The sequence below is a fragment of the Mastacembelus armatus genome, chromosome 1 (genome assembly GCF_900324485.2).
Source record: "Mastacembelus armatus chromosome 1, fMasArm1.2, whole genome shotgun sequence".
NCBI lineage: Eukaryota > Metazoa > Chordata > Actinopteri > Synbranchiformes > Mastacembelidae > Mastacembelus > Mastacembelus armatus.
The window spans coordinates 20,923,367-20,948,449 of record NC_046633.1 but is presented as its reverse complement, the minus strand read 5'-3'; the positions used below and the strand labels follow the sequence as shown (position 1 = coordinate 20,948,449).

Below are 25,083 nucleotides of genomic sequence, written 5' to 3'. Positions count from 1 at the left end.
GCTTCCTCAGCATGTGAAACATTTTATTTCCCCTCAAAATCAGGTCTTCACTCCCTTCCTGCTCTGCCTTGTTGCTTTACTTGTGAATTTGGTGTGACTTTCTTGCAACGGTATCCAACTACTATACAAATACTTTGACATAATTATACTGAGGTATATTTAAAGGTTTAGAGCTATTTAGATAACTTATTGATTCTTTTAAAGTAAAAACACTAAACATTTCTGTCCTCTAGGTTCTAAAATATACGAATTCACTGCTTTTCTTATAGTTAATGACATATTGCCCTGTATGATTACTGTGGCTGGTACCTCTGAGCCAGAACTAGGTTTCTATAAGAATAAGAGATCTAGCCATGATAACATTTTCCACTGAAGACTTAAAAGACATACAGGACATGCCAGAGCAAACTGTAAATGTTTAAGAGACATGATCGGGAAGCATATTTCACTTATCTTCAGCACAATTGGCTAAGCATCTTCACTAGCAAAAGGATTAAAAAAATGAGTCACTGATTTTTTTTTTTAGGGAAAACTGAGAGGCACAGATAGTGAACAAATGCTTGCTGTGTTTGCGCCTGTGCTGGAAACCAGGCTAAACACTTGCCCAGAGAGAATCGGGGGTAGGGGGCTCTGCAGGGTTGGCCAAGTGACACTGTAAGAGAGTGTAAAGTGTAAGTGTATGTACAGTACAAAAGACATACAGAAATATATACAGTCTTTTTCTGAAACCAGATTACATTTACTATGTTTTGAAAGCATTTTAAATGCCAGACACTGACCATTAACTTTGTATTAGTCAGCTAATTATTGCAGCTCTAAAGTAGTTTATTGAAACTTCGTTCACAGTAACATTTTTTTTTTGTATTTTTCAGTCCTAAAAATAATTCATAGGAATATTATTAATCAGTTCATGTGGTATATATTATACATCATGATCTTCCTGGACAGTAGTAGTGACATTGTTTGCTACTAGTCTGATGCTGTTGACTGAAACGCCACAAAGAAATACTTCTAACCCTCTTCTAATCCAAATCGAGTCTCACAAACATCAGGCTTTTAGTTTATAGTAATGTAAAGCCTGCTATGTTTCATATCTAGTATCACTGCTGTGGTTCACTCTTGTGAAGTTTACTATGTGATTCTTTATACAGCAGCACCAACACAGAAGCAGAGATAATTTCACTGAGAAAATCAAGAATCCCCAACACTCCAAAAACCCACACTTCAATTCACAATTACAAGACCGTATGCAAATGAAGACCCCACAACTGTAAACAGCCGTTGACAATTATTAACACCCTAAAAAGCTTGAGTTAAATGTTGTCATTCACACACCCAACAGTAAACCTAATTCAATTACATATAACAACTCCTAAAAAGGGAATAGAAGACATTACTTTAATGGTTTATAATATCATCTGCAAGGAAACACCCCTATTGACCCAGACGTCACGTCTTATCTAAAATCAAACGATTCTGCTATCTTAGCAAACAAACCATTACTACACCCTGACCTACTTAAATAAAACAAACCATTCGTTTACTACTAAAAAAAAGGTCAGACAAATGTCTTGAACCTGCCACATACACAGACACACATACACTCACCTGCACTCTGTCTCTACCTCCAAACTGGTATTTTTTCAATTCAGTACATATACACTGCCTGGCCAAAAATAGTCACCACCAAAAAAAAGGTCAGACACTCTAATATTTTGTTGGACCACCTTTAGCTTTGATTACGACACGCATTCTGTGTGGCATCGTTTCAATAAGCTTCTTCAATGTCACAAGATTTATTTCAGTGCAGTGTTGCATTCATTTTTCACCAAGATCTTGTATTGATGATGGGAGAGTCGGACCACTGCGCAAATCCTTCTCCAGCACATCCCAAAGCCTCTCAATGGGGTTAAGGTGTGGACTCTGTGGTGGCCAATCCATATGTTAAAATGATGCTCCCTGAACCACTCTTTCACAGTTTGAACCCAATGAATCCTGGCATTGTCATATTGGAATATGATCATGCTATCAGAGAAGAAAAAATCCAAAATCTGGTCATTCAGTATATTCAGGTAGTCAGCTGACCTCATTCTTTGGATACATAATGTTGCTGAACCTAGACCTGACCAACTATTGACTTTTTTTGGCCAGGTAGTGTATAAAGGGCTGTTATAAGGTTTTGAACTGAATTGAATATGTCAAGAAAGAGCAAAGTAAACTACAGGGTGAATCACAATGATGAAAGCACAACCAGGACTAGGTCCAGATCAGTTACAGGTAGTGGTTTTTGTGCCTCCTCCGTCCTGTCAAGTCTAGAAAAGCTGTCAGACAGGCCATTTCAGTTGCTTCTTCATACAGTTACAGACTATGACATTCACAGTCCAAAACTAAACAAACAAACAAAACAACATGCCCAAAATCAATATAAAAGTACAACTATGCTGCAGCAATGAGCTGAAATTCCTTTAACCAGGAAGACGGGTTTATCATAATACTTGTCTGCCCTGATTTTGTTCTCAGTGTCACTCTCATAGGTCATCCTATGCATAAGGAAAGAAAAATGTCATGACAAAGCTGGATTTATGGACCAGCTTTCTTGTGACAGGAGAAATGACAGTGGACAATTTTACTGGGATGTCAAAGGACATACACAAGGATAATGTTAAAAGTTAAAAGAGCAGTGACTGTAAATGTCACTGATGTGGATCAAAACTAGCTCAACAAATTCTGCTGTCAATATTGAGAGTGGCACCACATAAAAGAGCAGCTTACTGGATGCTGAGACTAATGCAATTGTTTCAGAAGCTGAACAAATGATGCAAGCTTTTCTTGTCACAAATTACTAGTGAATATATAGGACAAAGGTGATCATCACTCTAATAATAGTACACAATCATATCATTTAAGTGTGGTTCAACGAAGAAAATACTTAATGTTACAGTTATGATTAAAAAGATAATAAACCACATTTGACACAACAATAACAATAACAATGAACAAACATGAACAAAGCTGAAGTAAGCCATGCTCATACTATAATGGCTCTGCTGTATCTTTAAGATATAAGCATGTTAAAAGAATAAATATATGCACATGTACATTTATTGAGTATTTTACCATTAGGGCCCAACAAGTTATAGACTAGAGGTAAAGTGAAAAACGTGCAATAGGCGAAAAGGTAATGGTAATGGTAAGTTTTACTCAGTATAACTTTGTGCATATGTATGTAAAGTATATATATTATTATTTATTACAGGTATAGTGTGACCTCCCTGTCCAAACTATGCCTACAACAGTTTCCCTCTTGATGTAACTCTTGAGCTTGCGAAGAACATTCACGTGTAGCTCAGTAGCAAATTCACCAGTAGATGAATTCACTAACCTGTGTCATTTGTGCAGGGAGAAGGCTGGTGATACTATATGGATAACTGTTAGAGAAATTAAAATGTTTACTCTCCTGTGACCTCCTATGACCTGATCCACCTTACTTTAGTATAACTGAAGCACTTCTGAATAGGGCCTATTGTGCATTGTAGAAATATAATTGTTGCTCTCAGTGAGCACAGTTTACTCTAACCTTGACTATTTGATAAGGGCCCAGATGTCTTTCTGTGAGAAATCCCCTCCCTTTTGTATTTCCATGAAAACTGATGTGTTAGGCTGCAAGCAGCCAGTGATCCTCATGCTGTACTAAGGTGCTGTGTGACTGTTACTCCTTGCAAGTAAAACTTCTATATAATCTTACCGAAGTTCGTCCTCTGAGTCTATTTTTTAAAAAGAATTTACCTAACAACTTGGGGGCTCGTCCGGGATCGCAATATCTCCTCTTCCTTCCAGGCTTGGACCTACAAACCGTGCACGGGGGAGTCTTAAGACTCCTGACTGAAAGCCCTCCGCCCCGGTCCCATAAGGGAACGGTTTGGAGCATTGAGAGGCTAGGATCTGCTGTGAGGGGAGAGGAGTGACGCGATTGAACTTTAAAAGAGAGACCAGAGACGGACTCCTGTAAGGTAAGAGAATTTTAATTTGGTAAAACTGAGTACAGTCTCAGTGGGTCTAATTCGAACAAAACCGTCACCTGAGTAGAGTCTCAGGGAATCTGTGAGATTCAAATAAAACCGTCACCTGAGTGGAGTCTCAGGGAATTAGAGCCCAAACAAAACCGGTGCGGTGTCCCTAGGAGTTTCTGGCTCTCTGGGAGCCCCGGGTGGTCCTGGGTCCTTCGGGTCACGCAAGCTGAGTAGAGTCTCAGTGAATTGCGGTCTCATATCGGGCTGAGGGGTTGGTGATTACAAAACGGATCATTGACTAAAAATATCATTGACTTGACTTGAGTGCTGAAATTCAAACAAAACCGAAACTTGTGTGGCCTACGGGACACTGGGTCAAACATGTTCAGGTAAAACCGAGCAGGGCTTTCAGGAAATCAGAAACTCGAGATGAACCCGTGGTCTGTGGGAGACCCAAAGTAAACTAACCCCGCGGTCTGTGGGAGACCCGGAACAAAAAGAACCCCGGTGCAGCGTCGATAGTGCTTTTGAGCATAAGGCCAAGAGAGAGTATTGGTACTATAAAAGAATATAAAAGCATAGAAATAATTGATGTGACATAAAGTGAGTTAAACAGCTGCTCCATCTCCTCCAATCAGATCAGTAACTAAACAATAACAATAATTAAAATAATTTAAAAAACAAAAAAAGGGGGGATAAGGAGCCTGTTAAAATAATAAGTGTAGGCCTACAATAATAATAATAATAATAATAATAATAATAATAATAAAATGGGTAATAAGAACACTAAATTAGAAGAACTAGTCACCGGTGACAAAAAAATTGATGCATTAAAAGGATCCTAAGAAATATAGAAAAATTAGAAAAATGGAAAAATAAATATGGTCTTTTGGGGAAGTTAAACTGTGAGGACTGAAGAAACTTAGTAAAGGACATAAAGAGTAAGACTAAGGGAAATCAGAAGGATCAGAGAATGGTTTAAAGGAGGCAGAGACAGAGAGGGAGAGAGAGAAAGGAAGGAGAAAAGAGACAGACGCAAATAGAAAAACAGGTAAAAGCCTCTTCACCAACATTGTATTTAGGGCAAACTTGCAATCGCAGATGAACAAACTATGTCATGCTGTAGACCACCTCCTCAACCTAATAATCCACCACTGGCTCAGCTTCCTCCGTACGCCCAGGGAGAAGAGGGTGCTGTTGGTGGAGCAAGATTTCCTCCCACAGCTCCTTCTGATCCCGTGCCTCGGCCTCAACCTCCTTATGCTGAAGACAGTGAGGGAGTGCTGGCTTATTTTAACAGACTGAAAGATGTTTAACACTCACAGTGGAATATCAGTACCTGAAGGTGCTGCACAGAATGGGGATGGGCCTTATGCACAGCAGTTAAGAAATGCCTTCATTAATGGCTTCAAACTTGAAATTTCAGGATTTATTTGAAAGCATCAAATTGGCTGGTGAACTTGTGTCCTAACAGAGACGAAGAATTATGCTGTGCATGTGACCACTGTTCTCCAAAAAAGAGCAAAAGCACAAAAGAAAGTTAGAAAAACAGCTGAAGTGTATTTCACTGACTATGACAATGAAATGGTTTCTGAGTGTTATTTTCAGGGGGACAAGCTATGGCTTGATGGCCGGGGCAGGGGGCGGGGACGAGGTCGTGGCCGAGACCTGGCAGACAGCAGATAGTTAATCATGACTACTGCTACGTCTGTGGAAAAGCAGGACACTGGGCCAAGAGCTGCCCACAGAGAAAGACACGCCCTGAACACCAGGAGGGAGGAGCAGGCTACTCTGCATGACTAGACAGCAAAAAAGGTCAGATGCAAAATACACACACTGAACAGAATAAAGAAATACGAGACACATCTGACTGAAGCTAAGATTTTGAACTTAGAAGGAGTAACTGAACTCATGCTGTATGAAGAAAAACCAAAAGTGACATTGTTGGTGCAATGAGTTAAAATAAAATTCCTGTGTGACACAGGAGCTTGTAGGTCAGTTCTTAGTAATCCACCAGACAAACTCAGACTGACTACAAAAGAACACATTTTAGTAAAAGATGTAGGAAAGAATTAGGAGCATTTGTAACCAGGGCTGAAGAGGTGGGGACCGCCTGGGAGCCAGTTCCAGGTAACCCTCATGTTTTCTACAACCACACTGTAGACACTTATAGCAGAAGACTGAACTGGTGTACAATCACAACAAAAGCTAAACATCTAAGTGTAAAAGAATGAGTAGAAGTGTTCACTCTAACAACAGGAAGAAGATCAATTAAAGGAAATTCCTTCATACAGTGGGTACGGAAAGTATTCAGACCCCTTTAAATTTTTCACTCCTTGTGTCATTGCAGCCATTTGCCAAAATCAAAAAAGTTCATTTTATTTCTCATTACTGTACACTCAGCACCCCATCTTGACAGAAAAAAACAGAAATGTAGAAATTTTTGCAAATTTATTAAAAAAGAAAAACTGAAATATCACATGGTCATAAGTATTCAGACCCTGTGCTCAGTATTGAGTAGAAGCACCCTTTTGAGCTAGTACAGCCATGAGTCTTCTTGGGAATGATGCAACAAGTGTCTCACACCTGGATTTGGGGATCCTCTGCCATTCTTCCTTGCAGATCCTCTCCAGTTCTGTCAGGTTGGATGGTGAACGTTGGTGGACAGCCATTTTCAGGTCTCTCCAGAGATGCTCAATTGGGTTTAGGTCAGGGCTCTGGCTGGGCCAGTCAAGAACGGTCACAGAGTTATTCCGAAGCCACTCCGTTGTTATTTTAGCTGTGTGCTTAGGGTCATTGTCCTGTTGAAAGGTGAACCTTCGGCCCAGTCTGAGGTCCTGAGCACTCTGGAAGAGGTTTTCTTCCAGGATATCTCTGTACTTGGCCGCATTCATCTTTCCTTCAATTGCAACCAGTCGTCCTGTCCCTGCAGCTGAAAAACACCCCCACAACATGATGCTCCCACCACCATGTTTCACTTTAGGGATTGTATTGGGCAGGTGATGAGCAGTGCCTGGTTTTCTCCACACATACCGCTTACAATTAACGCCAAAAAGTTCAATCTTGGTCTCATCAGACCAGAGAATCTTATTTCTCATAGTCTGGGAGTCCTTCATGTGTTTTTTGGCAAACTCTATGCAGGCTTTCATGTGTCTTGCACTGAGGAGAGGCTTCCGTAGGGCCACTCTGCCATAAAGCCCCGACTGGTGGAGGACTGCAGTGATAGTTGACTTTGTGGAACTTTCTCCCATCTCCCTACTGCATCTCTGGAGCTCAGCCACAGTGATCTTTGGGTTCTTCTTTACCTCTCTCACCAAGGCTCTTCTCCCACGATTGCTCAGTTTGGCTGGACGGCCAGGTCTAGGAAGAGTTCTGGTTATCCCAAACTTTTTCCATTTGAGGATTATGGAGGCCACTGTGCTATTAGGAACCTTGAGTGCTGCAGAAATTCTTTTGTAACCTTGGCCAGATCTGTGCCTTGCCACAGTTCTGTCTCTGAGCTCCTTGGGCAGTTCCTTCGACCTCATGATTCTCATTTGCTCTGACATGCACTGTGAGCTGTAAGGTCTTATATAGACAGGTGTGTGCCTTTCCTAATCAAGTCCAATCAGTTTAATTAAACACAGCTGGACTCCAATGAAGGAGCAGAACCATCTCAAGGAGGATCAGAAGAAATGGACAGCATGTGAGTTAAATATGAGTGTCACTGCAAAGGGTCTGAATACTTATGACCATGTGATATTTCAGTTTTTCTTTTTTAATAAATTTGCAAAAATTTCTACATTTCTGTTTTTTTCTGTCAAGATGGGGTGCTGAGTGTACATTAATGAGAAATAAAATGAACTTTTTTGATTTTGGCAAATGGCTGCAATGACACAAAGAGTGAAAACTTTAAAGGGGTCTGAATACTTTCCGTACCCACTGTATTTATGGTCTACAGGAGCAGCAGATGTAGGGAAAATCAAAGGAGTAGAACCAGTTAAAATAACACCAAAAGGAACCTTCAGGCCCTTTCAAAGACAATATCCACTAAAACCTGAGGCTGCTGCAGGAATTAAACCAGTATTTGACTCATTACTAAAAGCAGGCATTATCAGAGATACCTAGAGCTCCACTGGTACCAGACCCACACACCCTGCTGAATGACGTCAAGCCCAGCTCAAAGTGGTTCACTGTCATTGATGTGGCAAATGCATTTTTCTCTACTGAAGTTGACAAACAATGACAATTCTGGTTTGCATTTGAGTTTTCAGGCAAAAGATGGACTTGGACGTGGATTCCACAGGGTTATTGTGAGTCTCCTACCATCTTTTCCCAAGTAATGTCTGCTAACTTAGCTAAGTTTTCACCCCCGGCCAGAAGTCAAATACGTATTTGTATGTAAATTAAATTTTGATATGCTCTGAAACACAAGAACAATGCAAAACAAACACCATAGCTCTGCTTAAGTTTCTAGCAGAACAGAGACACAGAGTGAGTAAGAGCAAACTAGTTGTAAAAAAAAAACAAAACGGTTAGTTAGATACCTAGGTCATGACCTTTCACAGCAAGGGAGAGCTCTAGACTCAGACAGAAAAGAAGCTATACTTAAAGCACCAAAACTACAACCTAAAAGACAGATGATGTTTTTCTTAGGTATGACAAACTACTGCAGAGCATGGATACTAAACTATTCAGAGTTGTTTTGTCCATTATTGAAATTGATTTATGACACACCTATGGCAAATCATGATAAAATAAAATGACTGAAATTGCAGAAAAAGCCTTTGATGGTCTTAAAAAGACCCTGAGCAGCACCTCTGTTTTAGGACTGCCTAACTATGAAAACTGTTTTATGCAAACTGTTGATTGTAAAAATGGTCACATGACTTCAGTGCTGACAAAACAGGCCTATTGCTTATTATTCTGCCCAATTGGATCCAATAGCAATGCCTGTGTGTATTCAAGCTGTTATTGCAGCCTCCATGACAGTCCAAGCTTCAGCAAACATCAAGTTGTTCCATCCTCTGACACTAAAGGTCCCACATGCAGTCTCTGTCCTGTTGTTGCAAAACAAGATAGCATACATGTCACCAGCTAAACATCTGTCCTCCATGACTACATTTCACAGCCACATCTCACAATTGAACGATGTACAACTTTTAATCCTGCTACATTAATGCCTATAGCTGAGGACTGTGGGCCACGATTGTATTGCTGAAACTGAGAACAGAGTGTTGACCAGGGTTGACCAAACTGACACACCTTATAAAGATGCTGAAATGACAATGTTTTTAGATGGATCTTGTTAAAAAAAAAAAAAAAAAAAAAAAAAGAAATCAGACTGATCTAATTCTACAGGAGATACTGTTGTAACCCTTAAAGATGTTTTAAAGCTGAATCACTACCATCTCATTTATCATTGCAGGCAGTGAGACTTATTACCTTAACAGAAACTTCTATATTAGGAAAAGGAGAAGTAGTTAATATCTACACTGATAGCAATTATGGATTTTCAACTGTACATGTGTTTGCTCAGCAGTGGAAGAACAGAGGAATGATTATATCATTTGGTAAGCCCATCACACACAAAGACTTTCTTTTCCAGCTGTTAGATGCTGTGCAGCTGCCTAAAGAGGTTGCTAATTGTAAGTGTGACATAAATGTGAGGACTAGATATGATTTCTTTTGGTAATTGTAAAGCTGACGAAGTTGCTAAATCAGTAGCACAGAAACCACTGCCTTTACAAGCTACAGTTATAGTTGAACATCCTGATGAGCAGATACTTAAAGACATGCAGAACAGTGAACCTTAGAAATGAAAAGACTCATGAGTAACAACAAAAACAAAGGGAAAAGAGTGTAAATTATGTAAAGATGAAAAGTAGTGTTAGCTAAAAGTTTATTTAGATACGCAGCTGTACTGACGCATGCTAATGTGCATATGTCAGCAGGAGGGATGGTAGGATTAGTAAACATAGTGTTTACAACATATGGTTTTACAAACTACTCTAAAAAAAAATTATTAACAATGTGAAATATGTGGAAAAATAATCCACAGGGACAGATAGTGACAAGAAATAGTGGAAAGTTTCCACTACCTGAATATCCTTTCAACACATTTGCATGGATGGAATTAAATAACTGTGAGGGAAAGAAATACTGTTTAGTGATCATTGAATCATTAACTAAATAGACTGAAGTGTTTCCAGCAAAGCATCCTGATGCACTAACAGTAGCTAAAACACTGGCAACTACTATTATTCCCAGGTTTGGAAATCCAGAGAAAATCTATTGTAATAATGACACATATTTTGTAAACCAGGTAATTAAACATCTTACTGCAGTGTTACCATCTACCTCAGCTAAAACCATTCATTAAGGAGGATGCTCACATGACTGAGACCATTGCTGATTATATGGCAAAAATGTTGAATAATAAAAATGTTGTATCTGTGATTAATGCACAACAGGAGGGTCCTGAGCCTGAACCAGACTCCAAAGTGACACCAGGAGACTGGGTCTTTGTAAAAGTCATAAAAAGGAAGCACTGGCATTCCCCACGCTGGGAAGGACCTTACCAAGTATTGCTGTCCACTCCCACTGCTGTGAGAATTGCTGAGAGAACTTCCTGGATTCATTTAACACACTGTAAAGAGGTAAAAGTACTGTCTGAATAATTCTGTCAAACCAGCAGGGACTCACTCTAAACTCCAACTAACCTGTGGTGAAGTCTGGCTACAAAGGGGGGTGGGACCAATAGGGACCACTCGTCTCAAACCAGTGAAGAAACCAACCACACCCAGGGGAATTAGGTGAGTGAGGAGTGGAGTGACCTGGGGAGAAGACTGCTCAGAAGTACATTTTGCCATGGAGGGTCCAATATATCGACCCTGGCACCCCTTTAGACTATTTTGTGGGGTGACACTGACAATAACCATATTGACTGTCATATCGCTGACCACAGTTATGCTAATTTTGTTTCTCTTTGAGAAGGGTTTGCAACAGCCAGAGAACGCTACTGACTCCACTGATATAAGACCTGGTATCTTTTCCTCCCTTGAGAAGGAATTGCTACAGCCAGGTAATGCCATGAACAACACCAAAACCAAACCTACCAAACCTAGGACAAAGAGACCTAATGATGTGCCCACTTTTATCTTTTGGGCCAATAAGATTCAAACTGTCCAGTTTGATTTTTGTAAAGTAGTTAACTGTGTTAATGTGTGACAGGAACAGCTAACATGAGCAGACAAGTATATTTATGTCACTAAAATATGTAGGTTACACTGATAAGACTCAATCCACACAATGATCCAACAGGCAGCTGTTTACTTCCACCTGCCCTCCAGCCAGTAAACAATGTCTGCATTATTTGACGCCACCTATTTCTGCTCTTACTCCACCTTTCCTTACACCTTATAGTGCTAATTATACCTGTTTTTGAGAAATTCCACTTCAGGGAGAAAGGTCGGTGATCTCCACTGGTGCAGCTCTACCACCAATGTGACCACTCCTGGGGCAGGCTATGACCCTTCCTGGTTCACGGACCATGTTACTGCACGTGCTGACCTGTGGTGGTATTGTGGGGGAAACCAATTGAGACCAGTGCTCCCACCTGATTGGCAGGGAACCTGTGCCCTTATACAATTGGTGATGCCATTTTATGTGTTGCCGCTGTCTGGTTCTTCCCTAGACAGCCCACATCGTGTGAAAAGAGACACTCCAGCAGCCGGCAGTTTTGATAACAGTGTATATATTGATGTCATCAGAGCCCAGAGGAGTCCCCGACAAGTATAAAGCTAGAAACCAAGTTGCAGCAGGGTTTGAATCTTTTCTGTTTTGGTGGTTAACCATTTATAAAAATGTTGACTGGATAAATTACTTGTATTATAACCAGCAGAGATTCATTAACTACACTAGAGATGCTGTTTGAGGCTTAGCAGAGTTTAGGTAAAACTAGTCTTATGACCTGGCAGAATCGGATGGCATTAGACATGTTGCTGGCTAAGGAGGGAGGTGTTTGTAAAATGTTTGGATCTACCTGTTGTACCTTTATTCCTAACAACACTTCCCCAGATGGATCTGTCACTCGAGCTTTACAAGGACTCCAAGCCTTATCTGAGGAGCTCGCTGAGAATGCTGGTATTGACAACAACTTCACTTCTTGGCTGGAAGGAATGTTTGGTAAATGGAGTGGTCTGATCCAGTCCATACTCATCTCAATGGCTGTGATCACTGCTATTTTGGTTACCTGTGGTTGCTGTTGCAGTCCATGTATTAGAGGCCTTTGTCAAAGCCTTATTGATACAGCAATAACAAACAAATGTATCAGTCCATTTCACAGGATGACCAGGACCCTGAAACTCCTCCAGAGCCAATGAAGGAAGACCTGACTGTCTTTTACCGACTATGATAAATTTGTCTTAACTTCTGAACTGTAAGGCATGAATGACTCCAACATTGAAAATTCCTACAGGAAGTGATGTTGTGCTGACTGTTTGCCCATAAAGACAGAACGTTATGACATTTATTTCTCACTTCTACAAGTTATATTTAGCATGCTAATCATTTTAGATTTGTGATTGTTTGTTTGTTTGTTTGATCATAGTTATGATTTATGATTTTACTGTTTTTCCTATAATAGTAATAATTCTCATCTTTCTGTGTGTTTTACCAGAATAATAATCATTAATGATCTGCTAAACATTTTCATATAGTAGTTATGCTAAGCATAAACAGGAGGGATGTGTTAGAGAAATTAAAATGTTTACTCTCCTGTGACCTCCTATGACCTGATCCACCTTACTTTAGTATAACTGAAACTCTTCTCAATGGGGCCTATTGTGCATTGTAGAAATATAATTGTTGCTCTCAGTGAGCACAGTTTGCTCTAACCTTGACTATTTGATAAGGGCCCAGATGTCTTTCTGTGAGAAATCCCCTCCCTTTTGTATTTCCATGAAAACTGATGTGTTAGGCTGCAAGCAGCCAGTGATCCTCATGCTGTACCAAGGTGCTGTGTGACTGTTACTCCTTGCAAGTAAAACTTCTATATAATCTTACCGAAGTTCGTCCTCTGAGTCTATTTGTTAAAGAATTTACCTAACAATAACCAATTGTGTTTTTAAAAAGGCTAGCAGTCAAGGAGCATTCAAACATTATTGTTAGACTGTGCCATATGTGTAAACACAAGTATGTGTGAGAACATTTTGCGTGTGTGTGTGTGTGTGTGTGTGTGTGTGTGTAAGGGAGAATTTCTGAATAATGTCCCTATAGCCCCCCCATATTCCTGGGCTGGTTTAGTTCTGGGTCTGGCGATGGCCGAGGACGCTAAACGGGTAACAGTCAGGGCTTCAGTGGGCCTCCACGCTGCAACTCGCCTCCTCTCAGACTTCTACCTGGAGTGGTGCCAGCAACGCACGATGGACCTGTGGATGGATGGACTCATCCACAATGGCCATCATCCACAATGGCCATATTCCAGTTTGCCTCCCCCCTTGCCACCATTAAGTGGGTTGTCAGAGCCTTGCCTTACTTCCCTGGCGCATGAGCAGGTGCTGCTGAAATGCCCAAGTGAAAAAAGTGGTGAAGGGGGTAATTTCCGAAGTGCCATTGGAGGATGTGGCCTATGGCTTCTACTCCCATTATTTCATGGTGCCCAAGAGGTCCCTTCTCAAATTTATGTGGCCCAACAAATCAAAACTGTCCAGGAGTTTTCACACTCTCATGAAAGCGCAGGTCATGCAGTGCACCTTCTCCAAGTGTGTGGAGATGGGGAGAGGGAGTGGCTGCAGACCACAGAACATCTGCTCACTGTGGAGTCACGATCAACTAGAAAAAGAGCTTCTCCCAACCTGCTCACATTAGTGTCTACCTTGGTGTGGAGCTGAGCTTAATCAGTATGAAGGCTCGCCTCTCTGTGAAGAGGGCAACTGCCCTCTCATCACTGTGCCTGCTGGGGATACCAGCTACAACTAACGGTTCCACTTGAACATGACATGGCTTCTTCAGTGGTGGTTTCACATCTGAGAATCAATCTAGTGCGCCATTGGCTGCCCCTTCCACTGTCTGCCATCCCAGATATTCAGTACTCAAAAATAAAGCCTGACTGTGTCCTGCACTTGGGTCCTCTCCTCTCCTTCACCACCACACCACCATCCAGTTCCTTAACATGGTGAAACTATGTATGATCAACATTGATACAATGTCCGCCCTGGTGACAACATGTGATTGGGGCTCCAGATGGATGAAGGCAGGCCTAGAGAAATACAGCAGAATGAAGGAACTGTAGCAGCTGGGCAGCTCAGAAGTTAATATCACTGACTTTGGGCCAAGATGTCAAGTGTTGGATGTTCAAACCCTGACCAGGGCATTGCCACTATGTGCCCCCAGGGCAAGGTCCTTATATTTGGGCCGCACCAAAAATCTTGTGGCAACAGTCTGCGCTGTCATTAGTTATTTTCAGTTTTTGCGGAAAAGGCAATAAAGGCAATCTTGAAGGCTCACTTTTTTTTGTTCAAAAACATCAATGTGATTGCGAAGAGTCTGGCAATGAAGGAACCTGGACTAGATCATTTGGATCAAAGTTATTATTCTCTGCTGATGGATTTGATGTTGACATATATGACATATAAGCCTATAGGTTTTGGTAACTACGCATGGGTCTTAGCCCTAAATGTTAATGATCTGAGAAACTTTAATACATGAATTAAAGAACTGGACCTTTTTAACACAAGACTTTTTATAAATGCGATATCAGCATTTTCTCTTTAAATGTATGTATCGGCTTTGTATTGCAACAAGAAGTCAACCTACTAACCAGCTTATTTTATTCCATGCTTTCAGAAACTTTTATTTTGCTTTTTATGCTTTAAATGCCTCGCCTTAGACCGCTTGGCACGCGCGTGAACGGACTTCGCGTGTGAACGGAATGCGCACGATCAGCGACGGATATGAAACTAAAACAATAAAACTCCATTCCTCAATAAGCTCTAATATCTGGTGCTTGATCTTTATAGTGCAAAAAGCGTTTTCGACAAATTACGCACAAAACTTTCTGCCACGGATTTCATAGTGTGAGCGCTCCCAGCGCACTTACCACAAATGTCAGATGCTGTTACATTTGACTCTTTTTTTCGTCTTGTTAGTACAACAGGTAAAGCAGTTTCATCAACTTTTGAACAGGAAAGATTATAGAAGGCAGAGAAAACTTTCGTTTCCAAATGATATCCAACTGAAATATTATTCCACGTCCACAGCTTTAAATAGTAAACTAGACCAACATGCATTTCATCGAGGAAATGTGTATGTATATATATATATTTGTGTGTGTGTGTGTGTTCTTTTCAATTACCTTAATTATTTTCCATTTAAAGAGTGACATTTAAAAGGAAAGAATTATCAGTCTTAAAGTGACACTATGGAATATCATGGAATCTAAACTTCACAGATCAAAATTTTAAAAACCCCAAATTCCCAGAAACGGACCTACGAAATAAACTCAGCTTTCAACTTTAGCAGTACTAGGGTTACTGGTAAACATGATATGTCCACATAAAGGCCTATGGATAAATATAAGCTTTTCTTTTTTGAAGGAAATCCGGATTTACGCTGGACTATAAAAGCTGAGGTCTGGGTGTGCATCACATTAAGTGTTCTGGTTGGCTCCTAGTTCCAAGTCAGCGCTGTCTCAGTCCAGCTCTCTGTTGAACTATTCCTTTACTTGTGTTTTTCTTTGCTTTGCTGTAACAAAATGCCTTTAGTGTTTGAGCTGTGTCCCGGTAGAATGGTCGGGGGGGACCATCCGTGCTTCATCATAGCTGAAATTAGACAAAACCACCAAGGACACATTGAGATTGCCAATAAAATGATCAAAATGGCTAAGGTAATATAGAAAGAATGTTTTTCTCGTCTTGTTTTACCTTAAACCTCCGCACACACGCCACAATGACGCTGCGCCTTTTTCTGAACTCAGTTTAAAAATCAAACAATTTCATATTTCACTCGCCAATTTAACTCCTTCTTCCTCGTCTCTATTATTCATTTGAATGAAACATATATGTAGTCACTGTGTGTTTGTCGAGGTTAATGCTTGCGTTAATAGTTAAGATGCTTATGCGCTGTTTTATGGACCTATATGATGTGGAAGTGTCCAGTCTTATGTCATAGATCCAATCCGTGATGCATCCATCCCCTGCACACTTGTCAAGATTGAAATGTGAATTTGACACCAAACATTCAGTGAAACCGAATTTTCCGTGAGTCTAAAGCTCTGAAGTTAAAAACACCTACGATGAGCACCAAAGAGTGTGGCATCACAAACAGCCTTCAGCAACGCGAGCAAATTTCGTGCAAATCTTAATGAGGACACGCTACTTGGAACAGAGCTTGGCCTAATAAAACACAGATGACTCGAAACATTCAGAAAGTAGAAATAAGCAGAGATCAGTTATCAGCACAAATAAACCCAACAAAGGTCATGCAGCTTTTAAACAGGGCTTTCCCTTAGAAATCATTAGGTTGGAGGTTTCCACCTTAGCGCACATGGTAAATGCAGATGTCAACAGGCAGAACTCAGTCTAACAGGTGTTGATTCTTGTAAAAAGAGATTTAGGCGTGTTGAAGAAAGTTTTTAATGGAGTTTCGCATGTATCCTCCTGCCTACAACATACTGATTATGCTAAGCTATGAAGCTACTCCTCACTACACAGAATACTTGTGTAGTGCATTATTTTTATTGTTATTATTACTTGTAGTAGTAATATTACTATTATTGTTGTTGTTGTTGGTAGGAGTAGTAGATTGATTTTTATTTTTGATTTATTTATTTTTATATACATCCATCTTCACAGGACTGTGGCGCAGATTGCGCCAAATTCCAGAAGAGTGAGTTAGAGTACAAATTTAACAAGCGGGCTCTGGAGCGCCCTTACACTTCCAAACACTCATGGGGGAAAACCTACGGCGAACACAAGCGCCATCTGGAGTTCAGCCATGAGCAATACAGGGAGCTGCAGAAATATGCAAGACTGTGAAATGCTCATAACAAGAACTTTGCTATCCTGCAGTGCACAAGTGCCTACCCTCTGGAACCTGAACATGTCAACCTCAGAGTAATCACGGTAAATCAATTAAAACAACAACAAAAAGCATTTTATTCTTATACACAAAAGTTGGTATGACAACAATTAATTTGTTGTCCTCAATCTTAAAACAAGTTGAGTTGTCACATTATTTTACCCAGAAACACACTGTTTAAAACAATGCAAGGGCACTGCATTGGTGAAGATGTGATGCTTCATGTTTAATTTTTATCAATATTGTCAAACTGTAGCTGTAACATGATGAAATCAGAGAATAATTAGATATGAAATATTGTTTAGGATTTTTTTTTTCAAATTCTTGTTTAAATGGCAGATGACATAACTTTTCAACTTTTTTTTCATTTTCATTATCTTGTAGTATACATAAACAGAATTCAATTAGTTTTTTTATATCACACACTTGCCAACAACAGGAATACCAGAAGGAATTTCCCGACATTCCCATTGGATATTCTGGTCACGAGTCTGGGATCAATATTTCGGTGGCGGCCGTAGCTCTGGGGGCAAAAATCATTGAGCGTCATGTAACTTTGGATAAAACATGGAAAGGAAGTGACCACTCAGCATCACTGGAGCCCTCTGAGCTCTCAGAGCTGGTTCACTCCATCCGACTGGTGGAGAGGGCACTGGGGAACAGCCTCAAGCAGATGTTGCCATGTGAAAAGCCATGCCACGATAAGGTTAGATATCTTCTCTCTTCAAGAAAATACTGTAGGGTTTCAAGTTATAATTGTGACGTTTTCGTTGTTTTGAAAACCTTTGGCTTGTCTTGTAAAATTATTAACTGTTATTTAAGCTTTTACTATTTTTTTTTTTCTTTTCCTCCAGTTGGGTAAGTCAGTAGTGGCCAAGGTGAAGATCCCCAAAGGAACCGTCTTGACTCTGGACATGTTGGCGGTGAAGGTGGCGGAGCCCATTGGTGTCAAGGCCGAAGACATCTTCCAGCTGGTCGGCAAGACTGTGATGAAGGATGTGGAGGAGGACGAGAGCGTCACACCAGACTTGGTGTAAAACTACAGAAAGAAGGCAAAGTGCTGAGGATGAACTAGAGGATTGAAATTGGGATAAAAATTCAGTTCATTTGACTGAAAATAATTGAGTCTTCTGGAGATTTGGGAAAAGCTCAAGCATCAGATTGTCAAGTGATACATTAACCAGAATAGAGGTTTCTGGTACTGAATCAAGCAGTCTGTTTAATCAAACCAGTCCTTATTTTGACACCAATAATGTCTAATAATCAGAATTTAAGGATGAACAATATTAACATGTACTTCTAAATGTTCAGATGTTGAACTATTTGAAGATTTTCAATCAGGATTTAGAGCACATCATAGTACAGAAACAGCACTGTTGAAAGTTACCAACGATCTTCTCTTAGCCTCAGATAATGGACTTGTTTCAATACTTGTCCTCCTAGACCTTAGTGCAGCATTCGACACCATTGACCACAACAACTTATTACAGAGACTGGAGCATGTGATTGGTATCAGAGGAACAGCGTTAAAGTGGTTCCAATCCTATTTATCGGACAGATTCCAGTTTGTTCATGTCCATGATGAACCTTCCACACGAACAAAAGTTAGTTATGGAGTTCCACAAGGCTCCGTGCTAGGACCGATTCTGTTCACCCTGTACATGCTTCCTTTAGGATATGTCATTAGGAAGCACTCTATTAATTACCACTGCTATGCAGATGACACTCAGTTATATCTATCTATTGAACCTGTTAACACAAACTAGTTAACCAGACTTCAAGCCTGTCTAACTGACATAAAGGCCTGGATGACCAGTAACTTTTTACTTTTAAACTCGGAGAAAACAGAAGTCATTATATTTGGGCCTAAAAATCTCAGAAATAACTTTTCTAAAATTATAGCTACTCTAGATGGCATAGCCCTGGCCTCTAGCACTACTGTAAAAAACCTTGGAGTTATTTTTGACCAGGACATGTCCTTTAACTCACACATAAAACAAATCTCTAGAACTGCATTCTTTCACCTGCGCAACATTTCCAAAATTAGGAACATGCTGTCTCAAAATGATGCAGAAAAACTAGTCCATGCATTTGTTACCTCAAGGCTAGATTACTGTAACTCATTACTATCTGGATGTCCCAGTATCTCCATAAAAAGCCTCCAATTAATCCAGAATGCCGCAGCCAGAGTCCTGACAGGAACTAGCAGGAGAGATCATATTTCTCCTATATTGGCTTCTCTTCATTGGCTCCCTGTAAAATATAGAATAGAATTTAAAATCCTTCTTCTCACATACAAATCCCTTCATAATCAAGCTCCTTCATACCTTAAAGACCTCATAGTACCATATTATCCCAATAGACCACTTCGCTCTCAGAGTGCAGGTCTACTTGTGGTTCCCAGAGTTTCCAAAAGCAGAATGGGAGGCAGAGCCTTTAGTTATCAAGCTCCTCTCCTATGGAACCAGCTCCCAGCCTGGGTTCAGGAGGCAGACACTCTCTGTACTTTTAAGGCTAGACTTAAAACCTTCCTCTTTGACAAAGCGTATAGTTAGGGCTGGCCTCAGGCAACCCTGAACCATCCCTTAGTTATGCTGCTATAGGCCTAGACTGCCCGAGGACCATTGGTGCACTGAGCTCCCCTACCCTAACCCCCTCCTTTCCCTTCCCCTCCCCTCTCTTCTCTCCTCCCACCTCATGTATATTCCACCATTGAATATTACTAACCTTGTGTTCTCTCTCTCCCCTAGTTTGTGCTCTCTCCCTCTCTCTCTGTTCTCTCTGTACCTTCTGCAGGTGTCCCTGGTCCTGGAGCTGTATATCACTGATGTGCAGTTACTGGTCCCACCAACCTGCAGTGTCTATTTGTTGTTTATTGTTGCTGTTCTTTTCTCTCTGCTCTATCCACTCACCCTAACCGGTCGAGGCAGATGGCCGCCCAAACTGAGCCTGGTTCTGCTGGAGGTTTTTTCTTCCGTTAAAGGGAGTTTTTTCCTCTCCACTGTCGCCAAATGCTTGCTCATAAGGGATTTGTTGGGTTTTTAGTTTTAGTTTTTGTAAAGTGCCTTGAGATGATTTGTATTGTGATTTGGCGCTATACAAATAAAATTGAATTGAATTGAATCTACTCTGCAGCAGTGAAGCCTCCAAATAAAATGCTGCCCAAAATTCCTATTTGATGTTTTCCTTGTTTTTGCAGTATTGTCTTGGTGTTTAGATGGTGGTGATCACACACAGAAGAACTCTTATTGTCCTGGCAGGGTCGTTACGTATAGTAAATATTTTCTGTATATCAGTTGTAGTGTAATGTTTTAGTTTAAATCATACTGCATTATGACAACATTTGGTATGGAAAACGATGTGTGTATTGTCTGGAGGAGTTTACACTGTTGTTGATCTTGAACTGCTCAGATGATGTACATGTATTTCAGGTGCTTTATATTTTAAAACATAAAGCATATGTAGTATTTTAAAGTAGGATTTTTTTCTTATTGTTGCTACGTTTTTGGGGTTTTACATCCAAACTGCAGCAAAATCTGCTCCAGCATCTTTGTGGCCACTGAAACTGAAATGGTTAAAATGAAGAGCAGATTCGTAGATACAAAGTGAAGCAATTCTCTAACTTTATGCCACTGTCTGTGCCCAATTTGAACATTTTTGATTCTGTGGTGATATTAAAAAAAGACAGTGGCAGACAACAAAGCACATTTTAAATGTCCATGTGCTCAGTTCATGCTCCATTTTTTCTCATTATTTACATTATAAATCCTCTCAAAATGATTACAAACTACAAAGCTGTTTAAAACTAATTGTTACTACTTCACTTTCCTTCATGCTTATGACATTTTGCTTATGACATACTACAGTAGAGACTGTTAATTTAGAGTTTCACATTTTTACAAGCTCTAATTTCTGAGGATTTTTCAAAGCTTCCAAAACTAAAAATCCTTTTACATCACAGACTGGCACAGGTGATAGAACGTCCAGCTGATTCTCTATAAGCATCTGCTGATGAAGTAAAGTGTTTGTTATCGCAGATGTTAATGGTACATGGATTCTGTTTATTCAGTACACACAGAACAGTTTATACAAATTCATGTAATGATGTACCTGAACCACTAGATAGAGCTGTTTTTCTGTTTGTTGTAATCCTTTGACCCACCAGAGGCTGGATTTACAGATTTTCAACCCATTACTGTCTGTTTCTGTCTCAGGTAAAGTTATAAAGACATAAAATCCACAACATGCTGTCGTGTCTATTCAGGTTAGTAGTAAACTGTCATTAACAATCATCATTACTGTTAAAAATATGTTTTTCACCAAGATGATGGTTGTTCATGTCTTCCAACATACTCACAAACCAAACGCTGCTGCAGCAGCGACTGGACTGGGTATAATCTTACTTGGTCTGTTTGAGGATCAGATAATTTCTCCAAGATTATGTCCAGATAAGTTGCTGAAATTAGTGTTCCCAATTGAATGTTCTGCCTCAACAAGAACTCTAGTTTATGTCAAGTCTAGTGTCCACTGTGTCATTTCAGTGAAGGACTCACCCAATCTGCATAAACAAAACAAAGAACAATTCCAAGTCTTAAAGTTAAATTGAACATTTATATAGCCTATATATCCTTATTGAACATGGTGGTTTTTCAAGTTAAACATACTCTGTAACTTGTAACACCAATATCCATCCATTCAAATTTCTATACCCACTTATTCCTTAACCAGGGTCCCAGGGATCTGCTGGAGCCTATCCCAGCTCTCTTTGGGTGAAAGGCAGGGGTACACCCTGGACAGGTCCCCAGTCCATCACAGGGCCACATAGAGACAAACAACCTCACACACTCACACTCACTCCTATGGGCAATTTAGAGTCACCAATCAACCTGACATACATGTTTTTGGACTGCGGGAGGAAACCAGTGTACCTGGAGAAAACCCACCTGATGGGTCACGAACCCACAACTTTCTTGCTGTGAGGCAACAGTGCTAACCACTCAGCCATCATGCTGCCCAACACCAATATAATACAATTTAATGTTTACTAATATAAGATAGACAAACATATATTAGCTCGTATAAACATCATAATGTTGTTCAACAGTGAGTGTGAGTGTGTGAGGTTGTCTGTCTTTGTGTGTCTATATGTGGCCCTGTGATGGACTGGTGACCTGTCCAGGGTGGACCCCTGCCTTTCACCCAAAGAGAGCTGGGATAGGCTCCAGCTGATTCCCGTGACCCTGAGCCAGGAAAAGCGGGTATAGAAAATGGATGGATGGATGGATGTTGTTCAACATGAGTTTATGATTTTTCTCATATATCAGTATAATATGAGGACTGTCTGCATCTGTGTAGACAGATTATGATTTGTTGTCAGTTTGTGTGACGTTTTTAAAATCATATTATTTTGTATCAGTTTTGTAATTGGTTTGCGCCTCTTTGTAGTAATTTAGCACCTAATGCTCATTTTTTAATTCTTTAGCATATTTTTGCAGTCACTTCTCTATTGTTCTAGGTATTTTCATTATCTTTTAAGTGATTTTTTACTCTTTTTTGAAGCTTGACAGGCATTAGTAACAGTCACTGATGGGGTGGGTCATTTACTTTTGCACTGTATGTATTATATTGTATAGATTGGTTGATGGTACCTTGGCTGTCCCTGCTAACAGATAAGGGGTCTTTTGCTAACTCATATGTAACTTAGTAGCTATTTCCGACAGGAGATTTAGCCAGTAAGCTGCTGCTGATCCCAGCTTCACCAAACAGAACATGAATCTCTTTCCTTTCACTTCCTGGAGAGTGAAAATAAAGACAACACACTTGGGGGCAATGCAACAAAATCTGCTGTAGAATCTAAATATATGTTTATAATTAGCTTGGCCGAAGTTTAACTATCAATCAATGTCCAGTCATTGTAATTAGGCCATGTCTGTCTGCATTTACCCCAGCCATCTTAAAGCCAACAAAGCCAATAAATAGTATTCTTAACCTTAAAAATACACCAACAGTCTGGTGAGGATTCTTTTTCATGCCAAGAGACTTTATTTGAATTTCTGCAGGGACTATACCTTGGCCTCTCTAGAAGGAGGGTTAGGTGAGCTTGGTTGATTATGTAAGAACTTGAGCCTTTTCAGGACTGTACATAGCCCTTAATTACGAGCTACATCTCAAATACACAATCCTTACTGAGGTCAAACACCTCTACGCTGTCACCTCTGTCCATGGCATTGGCTTGTTACTCTAAATTGTGGAAATATAGAAATTGTACTAAATAGAGAGAGGACGCAACACCTTTTATTGAAGTCATTTTGGCACAGTTTGTAAATGATGATGGTGCTTTTAAGTGTTGAGGAGACAGACTGGATGTAAACCATAAGGAGCAGCAATTTGCTTGTGAGGGAAAGTTTGCATGCCACTCCATTAAATATGCTCCTGTTAAATAGGATAAGAACAGTAGGAGGTGTTACACCATTACATTTAATCTCAGCTGGGAATATGTGGTTTATCAAGGAACTTTTAGATCTTTTCTTAAACACTTACACTTCACAGGCTGCCCAAAAGCTCAGTTTTTTATTCTGTTTATTTTTATGTTTTTTAAATAATGAATCACTTGTTATTCAGAATAATTATCAAGCTCCTTAACAATCCTCTTGCCCATTCATTCCCTGCTGACATGTGGCCAACTTGAAGTCTCCAATGACCCTGTAATTGATTGCATGTCTTTGGACAGTGGGATGAAGCTGGAGTACCTGAAGAAAACCCACACAGACACAGGGTGTACATACAAACTCCACACAGAAAGGCCCCAGTTGGCTGCCAGGTGCAAACCCGGGACCTTCTTGCTGTGAAGTGACAATGCTAAACACTGCACCTTCATACTGTTCCCTAGTTTAGAAGATATAAATATGTAGAAATGCCATGTAGTATCTGTTTTAAGCTTTGTCACTGGACCTTATATTAGAGAGTCATTGGGATCATATTCAGTGACTTTTTGCAAGGAAGAAAGATACGCATTGAAAGACAGCACTGATCACCATCCTTGGACAGTGACATGGAGAGAGAGGGAGGACAAGATAGGAGGACAAAAAGGAGGAAGGCAGTGTCAGAGGGGGGAGGCACATACAGAGGGAGGAAGAGCCCTTGCTCTTCAGCTTTTAACGTGGAGCTCCACCTCTGCTGAGGGAAGAAAATCTCACTGAGGGTTTACTGTAGAGAGCTTCAGGCTGAACACCGAGCCCTCCTTTTAGATTCAATTTAGTGGAACATTCCTTTGGAGACACTGGACCTCTTTAGCTGCCAGAGTCCTTCCTGTTGAACGGGACATATCCAAGACTGGTATGAGAACAAAAATGATATTTGTTTGTTTTTTGTGTGTAGCTGAAATTTCACACTGCTCTAATTTCCCACATAGTCCAGGGTCTTGCTTGAGTAGCTGCTGTTACAGTGCATTGGATTTGAAATTCTTTGAAAATGTTTTACATTAACTAACATTGGTGTTTGATGTCAGATTAAGAAAGTTTAAAGTTTAGAACTTGTAAGATTGAATTCCAGTACTGTAGTTTATCCCATTGTACACCATTGTTGAATAACTGATGTAAACATGAACTAGTTGTCATTCAGTTCATTTTATTATTGTCTGCTTTTTGACTTTGTGCAGTGGCATCGGTGTGCAGGGCCTGAGGCTAATCTAAGTACATCTTCTCACGGATTAAATAGCTTCCTAATAAGCTTTCACTAATGTCCAAGCCACACTTATAGAAGAGCTCTCAATGCAGATGCTCAGCACAATGTCAAAAAGGCCACAGCACTTTAGCAGAATGGTGGCTATTAATACTGTAAACTGCTAATAGTAGATACAATAACTTCAACTACGCGACAATTCAATTTCAGGGCTTTCAGATACAAGAGAACTTTTAGTAATATTTTTAAAGTTTATTTACTTGAGTAATTGTGTCATTGTCACATAACTATTCAGTGTATTAACAGATAATCATCAACAGAGAAAGAAAATCCT

General features: G+C 40.1%; 1 pseudogene; it reads left to right on the top strand.

Annotated features, from left to right (window-relative positions):
• The first annotated feature begins 15,650 nt into the window (after positions 1 to 15,650).
• LOC113128381 (sialic acid synthase-like) lies at positions 15,651 to 18,380 on the top strand (annotated as a pseudogene).
• The last annotated feature ends 6,703 nt before the right edge of the window (positions 18,381 to 25,083 follow it).